The 6601-nt window shown below is 49.5% G+C and overlaps 1 non-coding gene and 1 pseudogene across 1 annotated transcript; both read left to right on the top strand.

Annotated features, from left to right (window-relative positions):
- Positions 1 to 1531: 1531 nt before the first annotated feature.
- On the top strand, positions 1532 to 1686 carry LOC131738665 (U2 spliceosomal RNA; annotated as a pseudogene).
- Positions 1687 to 2284: 598 nt separating this feature from the next.
- Positions 2285 to 2475, top strand: LOC131739139 (U2 spliceosomal RNA). Its single transcript, XR_009330306.1, has one exon. It is a non-coding gene; the product is annotated as a U2 spliceosomal RNA (small nuclear RNA).
- Positions 2476 to 6601: the final 4126 nt, after the last annotated feature.

Below are 6601 nucleotides of genomic sequence, written 5' to 3'. Positions count from 1 at the left end.
AAAACGAGCCACCCTGAGTAAAGCCGACAAGAAGGGAGGTAAGGGGGTCCCGGACGTTGTGCAGCTCACCCGAGTGCAGGGGCTCACGCAAACTATCAAGAACATCCAGGCCCTGGACAGGAAGGTATGTTACATGAATCGTTTCTATTTTGCCACCTGTCTCAGGGCCTTGGGCCTCTGCACTATTGATAACACCGTGCCGTACTCCTGGGACCCCCCATTGTATTATAGAACCTTAAGGGACACTATATATAAATTGGGCTTAGATAAAGCAAAATTGGCCTCCTGGGAATACAAGGCTGTAACTAAATATCTTGCCGGTTCCCAGGAAATTGAAAAAGTAGCTACTTTCTCCCTCACCCAAAGCCAAAAAATCTGGGAGAATGTGTCTCACAGCTGCCTCAGTAATGTCCAGAAGGATATAGCATGGAACACCGTCCACAGTGCACTCCCCACTCGAGCGTTCATGTTCAGGAGGGGACTAGCCCAAGTAGAAACATGCCCCTATGCAAAGTGCCGCAAGAGAGAAACACCAGCCCATATCTTCTGGGAGTGTGATGTGGCTGGCAGTGTCTGGCTCTCTGTCTCTGTCTTCCTAAACAGGTTTGCTGACATGGCCAAGATGACCGCTGAGACTGTGCTCTATGGGCCTGCGGGAGGAATCGATACCAGCACAGCTAAGTGCGTTTGGCGTGTCATCAATGTTGTCAAGCAGATCCTGTGGGAAGGCTGTAACGTCTGTGTCTATCACAAGCAGGAGCTAGACACTATCACCACGACCAGAAGGGCACAAACTCTTATCAAGGACTTTGTAATTCTGGACATCCGGACCCTCGGGAAGGACAAGGCCTGCGCGGAGTGGAGGATCGCCGGACTTCAGGACGTGAAGATGGAATAAAGGAAAAAACTGGAACCGCTAGCTCCTAGGAGCGGGACTACGGGGCACCGCTAAGCCTTTTATTTATTTTGTCATGCCAGCATTCCGCCCTTTTTAGCTGGCATGACCGTTTTTTCAACGGTGCCCTGGTTTTATGTAGTCTTTTTGTTTCAGTTTTATGGACTTTTATTTGATTTACGTTGAATGTTTTATTTGATTTTGTTTTGTTTTGTTTTATGTATCTTTAAGATTTTTAATGTAAACTATTAAAAGTTACATTTTAAGTGTTTTAAAATTTTAGAATTTTAACTCACTGTACTATACACTGTCCCTTTTCCCCTGTCCCTGTTTTAGATCTAGTTTTATGTTCACTTTTGAACTTTTTTAGAGAGCACTCCCCGGCCCTCACAAACACTGGTTTTTTATAGATGGTTCTTTTTTTCCAGTCACTTTTAAAGCAGCACAGGTTTTTTTCATGTTGATTTTAATCTGTGTCTGTTTTAACCATGTACAAAGCACAATTGTCTTGGTGTTTTTAAATGTATTTTAAATGCTTTTAAAACAAAATGTATGTCTGTATGCATGAATGTCATCTTTAAAAGAAATGTAAAATGAATGAAAAAAACGAATGGGTGTAAATGTAAAAAATGTAAAATCTCAATAAAAGAGTATTAATATCTGATACGTCCCCTATCAGGGGACCATATATTAAATTGATTTTTGGAATCGGGAGATGGAACAGGGGCTTGCTCCGTCCACTCCACGCATCGGCCCGGTATTGCAGTACCTCCGGGAACGGTGCACACCTTTCTCTAACGTTGGTCAAAGTCAGATCTGGATCTCTCCTGTGAGCATTTTGTCTACCCCTGCTGGAGGGAGAGTGCCAGTGTTGATGCAAGTTTTCCCGCCGTTTTACTTCTTTTTTTTTCTTTCTCTCTTTCTTTCTTTCTCTCTTTCTTTCTCTCTTTCTCTCTTTCTTTCTCTCTTTCTTTCTTGCTGTCTTTCTTTCTTTTATTCACATGTGGTGATGATGTAGACAGCAGCAGGTTGTTTCCTGGGAGCATGCAGCTAACCAGACAAGTGTGGTGGAGCATGTCCCTATGCCAGGACCTTCTTAGCAAGCCAGCCAGCCAGCGAGGCACAGTTGTAGTTACCCAAGGCACCTTGCACAGCATAGCAGCTTGGCATGACTATTTGTAAGACGCACTCCGCCAGTTTATGTTTTGTTTTTGGTGTTATGTGTGTGTTTTTGCTTTGTTTTGTTTTCTCCTGCTTAAATTGCACATTTCCCCTCTGGAAGCAGCAGCCCGTTTTTTTGGGGTCTGCTTGTGCTTGAAATTTTGCACCCACCTTTGAATCCCCCTGTGCCGTTCGGGCTGGGGGGCCCCGGGCAAGGGCCAAGTCGCCATCGCTTCTCGGCCTTTTGGCTAAGATCAAGTGTAGTATCTGTTCTTATCAGTTTAATATCTGATACGTCCCCTATCAGGGGACCATATATTAAATTGATTTTTGGAATCGGGAGATGGAACAGGGGCTTGCTCCGTCCACTCCACGCATCGGCCCGGTATTGCAGTACCTCCGGGAACGGTGCACACCTTTCTCTAACGTTGGTCAAAGTCAGATCTGGATCTCTCCTGTGAGCATTTTGTCTACCCCTGCTGGAGGGAGAGTGCCAGTGTTGATGCAAGTTTTCCCGCCGTTTTACTTCTTTTTTTTTCTTTCTCTCTTTCTTTCTTTCTCTTTCTTTCTCTCTTTCTTTCTTGCTGTCTTTCTTTCTTTTATTCACATGTGATGATGATGTAGACAGCAGCAGTTTGTTTCCTGGGAGCATGCAGCTAACCAGACAAGTGTGGTGGAACATGTCCCTATGCCAGGTCCTTCTTAGCCAGCCATATACTCTGGCTTCTCTTCAGTTCGAATAAATCTTTCTAAGACTAAGGCTTAGAGGGTAGTGGCATTGCCCGCTCCCTCCGAGGGTCTGTGAGAGGTTTGTTCGGGTGAGGAGGAACAGAATTTTTTTTTATTTTTGACTGGCTTTCTTCAGCTCGGCAACTTTTTGGAAGACTAATGCTCAGTCTGGTTTTGGCTTGCCCAATCCAGGCCGAGGGTCTTTCAAGATTTTGTTGACTGTTGAGAGTAGTTTTTTCTTTTTCAGGCGGTTCCCGTTTTTTTCTTTTTCAGGCGGTTCCGGCTTTTCCAGACGTTCCTGGAGTTAGAGAGAAGGAGGACCTACCATCCAGACGACCTTTGAGGACCCTTTGATGACCTAGACGACCTCATCCCCAGCCCTTGATTGTAATCGAGATCCAGACCGAGAGAGCAGCAGGCGCCCAGCAGAGGGCGCCATCTGGGAGGAGCAGAGGGCGGCCCCGGACCCCGAGGAGGTGTCACAGCCACGATTCTTCCTACGTGGTCTCGGTGCCAAGCAGCGCCCCCTACTCCGCCAGGGAAGGACACCGTTCACCTGGGGAGGGGGTCCCTCTTGCGAGGCGACCATCTCCTCAGGGACTAAAGTAATAGTTCCTTCAACTGCCCAGATTTGCTGCTTACGTTGTCTCTTTTCCGTAGAGAGAGACAACCCGGACGTCCAGAGGCTTCTCCCACCCCAATCGGAGGAGCCAGCTGAAGGATGGCGTTCCGGCCAACCCAGGAAACCAGGAGGCACAATGCGGTGCGCTTCACAAGAAACAAGCAAGATGAAACGGAACCAGGACTGACGAGACTGGAGTTCAGCCGGACCATTCTTCAGAGGGGTATGGGTTTTTCCCCTTCTGACTTGAATTGTTTGGTGAAATTGCCAGGGCTTAAGGAAGTGTTTGAGGTCAGTTTTAGGAACCCCCAAAAGTTACAAGAAATGTGGTCCTTTTGGGGGGAGAATAAATATCTCGCTCCATACAAAGAATTTTGTGTGGATGCACTGACAGACAGAGAAATGAAAGTTGTTACTGTCCAATTTTTCAATGAGGCTGTTAGCGACTATGATATTACAACATGGCTTAACCGCTATGGGAGGGTGTCATCAGAAGGGAGGAAAATTACAGATGAAGATGGGGTTTGGACAGGAGCCAGAAAGTGGCTGGTACGCCTTAATGTTGATCCATCGGGCATTGGAGGCGTCCGCCACATTCCAAACTCCATAGTGTTAGGGCCCAACAGAGGGCTGGTATTCTATAATGGGATGCCAAAACTCTGCAGGAAATGTGGGGAATTAGGACACCTGACGGCCGCGTGTACTGTAGTCAAGTGCAGGAACTGCGGCGCCCCCCACGAGACCAGCCACTGCAGAGAAGAGAGGCAGTGCAATTTGTGTGGAAAGAAGGGGCACCTGTTTAAGGACTGCCCCTCTTCCTATGCCAACATGGCCAGAGCCAGCAAGGCAAACATGAACAAGCCTAGGCCTGAGCAGGAAGAGGGAGCAAGTAACAAAGATCAGTCCACATCACCACCAACAGTATCCAAGACCCAGACTCCAGCACCACCATCATCACCAGCACCCCCTCACCCCCCCGCCCCCGAGACATGTCCCGTTTTACGAGGACCCCTTCCCCCAGCCCAGAGAGAGAGTACAACAGCCACTCCACTAGCTCCTCCAGTAGCTCCTCTGATGCAGAACACGAGGCAGGGAGGGAGCCCGGACCCAGCAGCGGCCCCCCCCTGAGTAGGGCCCTCTCAGCGCCAGCACTCCCCCTCGGCTCTCGTTATGACGCCATAAGGATTGAGTCCGTGGGGGAGGAAAGCGAAAGCGACAGTGAAAGTGAGAGTGAGAAGGAGGGGAAGGGAGTGAAGAACCAGCAGAGGGTGGGGAAAAGAAAGGGTAGAGACGAGGGGGGGGAAAAGAAAGAAGATCAGGATCAAAGACAGCAAGTTGCAGGTGGCCCCCATAGATCCAAAACCAGCTAATGTCCACACAAAGTCCCCAGTCTTGCCCTCGCAGGCAGAGACGGAGGCGAGTGGGACGCTACACTGCCGCCTAGTGGGCAGGTAGCAGCCAGCCAGGGCATCCCCAGCCAGCCTTCCCAGTCGTTGGCACAAACCCTAGCACACCTCGCAGAAGAGGTGTTCACTAATGCACCGAGGGAGAGGTCGGGGTCAACACCTTCCCTGACCAGCAGTACCTCTGTAGCAATGACCCTCTTCAAGCGAAGGGCCTCCCTTCAAAGCATCCTTGACCCCCTCCCTTGTATGGGCAAAACCAGGGGCCCCCTAGAGGTCCTCCTAGATACAGCACTGGAGGACATGGGAATACCCCTGGACGCGGTAAGCCAGAAGTCTGCTAACAGCTCCAATTCAACAGACGGTAACAGCCAAAGAATGCTGTCTGTCATAACCCCCCCCCCAGGACAAAGCTGACCCACACGTTCCGAGGGGCCCTGAGCAAGTTCCACCAGACTTACCTTGTGGGGAGTTGAATAGCCCCAACAACTCCACGTACTGTGCATATAAAGACGGTGCCTTCTTGGACGAGGCAGCAGTGAGTACCTTCTCAGGGGTGATGGGAGTTGCAAATAAGCCCAAGCCCCCTCGAAGCAAGCGTAGAGCTAAGAGTAGGAAGAGTGTCCCGACCTCCCAATCATAGTCGCTATGGGGTGGACGCAGCGACTCCTTTTCTTGTTAGCTACCCTGATGGCCCTGATATGTGTGTCTGTTAATGTCAGGAGCATCAGGGAGACACAAAAAAGATTTGATGTACTAAACTATCTAGCTAACTTGAAAGCAGATCTCATCTTTCTGCAGGAGTGTGGTATTTCGTCGAGCCCTGATTATAGGGACCTGAAGGAGAGTTGGACCCTGGGGGACTCCTTCTGGTCGGGCTCCAACATAGCCAGAGCCGACGGAGTAGGTATCCTGTTTAAAAACCCATTTATTACCTCCCGCAGCAGCAGGGAGGTAGAACCTGGTAGAATTCTGAGCGTGGATGTGACATACAACAACACTCCCCTCAGACTGGTCAATGTCTACGCACCCACTAACCAAAACGAAAGAGTTCAATTTTTTCCACAGCTGCGTCCACTCCTGCTGGGGAACGTACCCGTCATCGTGTCAGGTGACTTCAATTGTGCTCTGAGGGACGTAGACCGGAGCAGGCCACGCAACGACCGCTCTAGTAGAGTTTTGTCCTCCGTAATATCTGATTTCTCCCTGTGTGATGCAGGTAAGGACCTGGTGCCTCCCTTTACCTGGGTGAGCTCATCTGGGACCTCCTTCTCCCGTATAGATCTCGTCCTGCATACCAGCTCCCTTACGAAGACGGCAGTAGACACCCAGGCCGTCTTCTTCTCTGACCATAGGCTCCTGCAGGTAACATTGCAGGTCCCTCAGACCTCCCAGATGGGGTCAGGGGTTTGGAAATTAAACACCTCCTTACTCGATGACCCCTCCATAGCTGCAGCCTATAAGAGCAGGCTTGTTGAGTGGACCACTTTGCGTGACCTATTCAACTCCCCTATAGAGTGGTGGGAGATGGTCAAAATCAGAACTAAGGGTTATTTCATAGCAGCAGGCAAGAGGAAAGCAAAAGAAAGGAGGGCCAAATATAAACACCTGAATGCTGCCCTCCAGCATCTGAGCCTGCTTCAGCTTCGGGGGTTCCCTGTAAGCGACGAGATAGCCCAGACCAAGCTAGATCTTTCAGTGCTTTGTAGGGAGGAACAACGAAAGGTCATGCACAATGCAAAAGTGCAAAAAATGGAGGAAGACGAAAAGTGTACTCGCTTCTTCTTCCAG

Source organism: Acipenser ruthenus, chromosome 10 (assembly GCF_902713425.1).
Source record: "Acipenser ruthenus chromosome 10, fAciRut3.2 maternal haplotype, whole genome shotgun sequence".
Classification (NCBI taxonomy): Eukaryota; Metazoa; Chordata; class Actinopteri; order Acipenseriformes; family Acipenseridae; genus Acipenser; species Acipenser ruthenus.
Note: the sequence above shows the minus strand (reverse complement) of the source record. Positions and strands in the feature narration are given on the sequence as shown.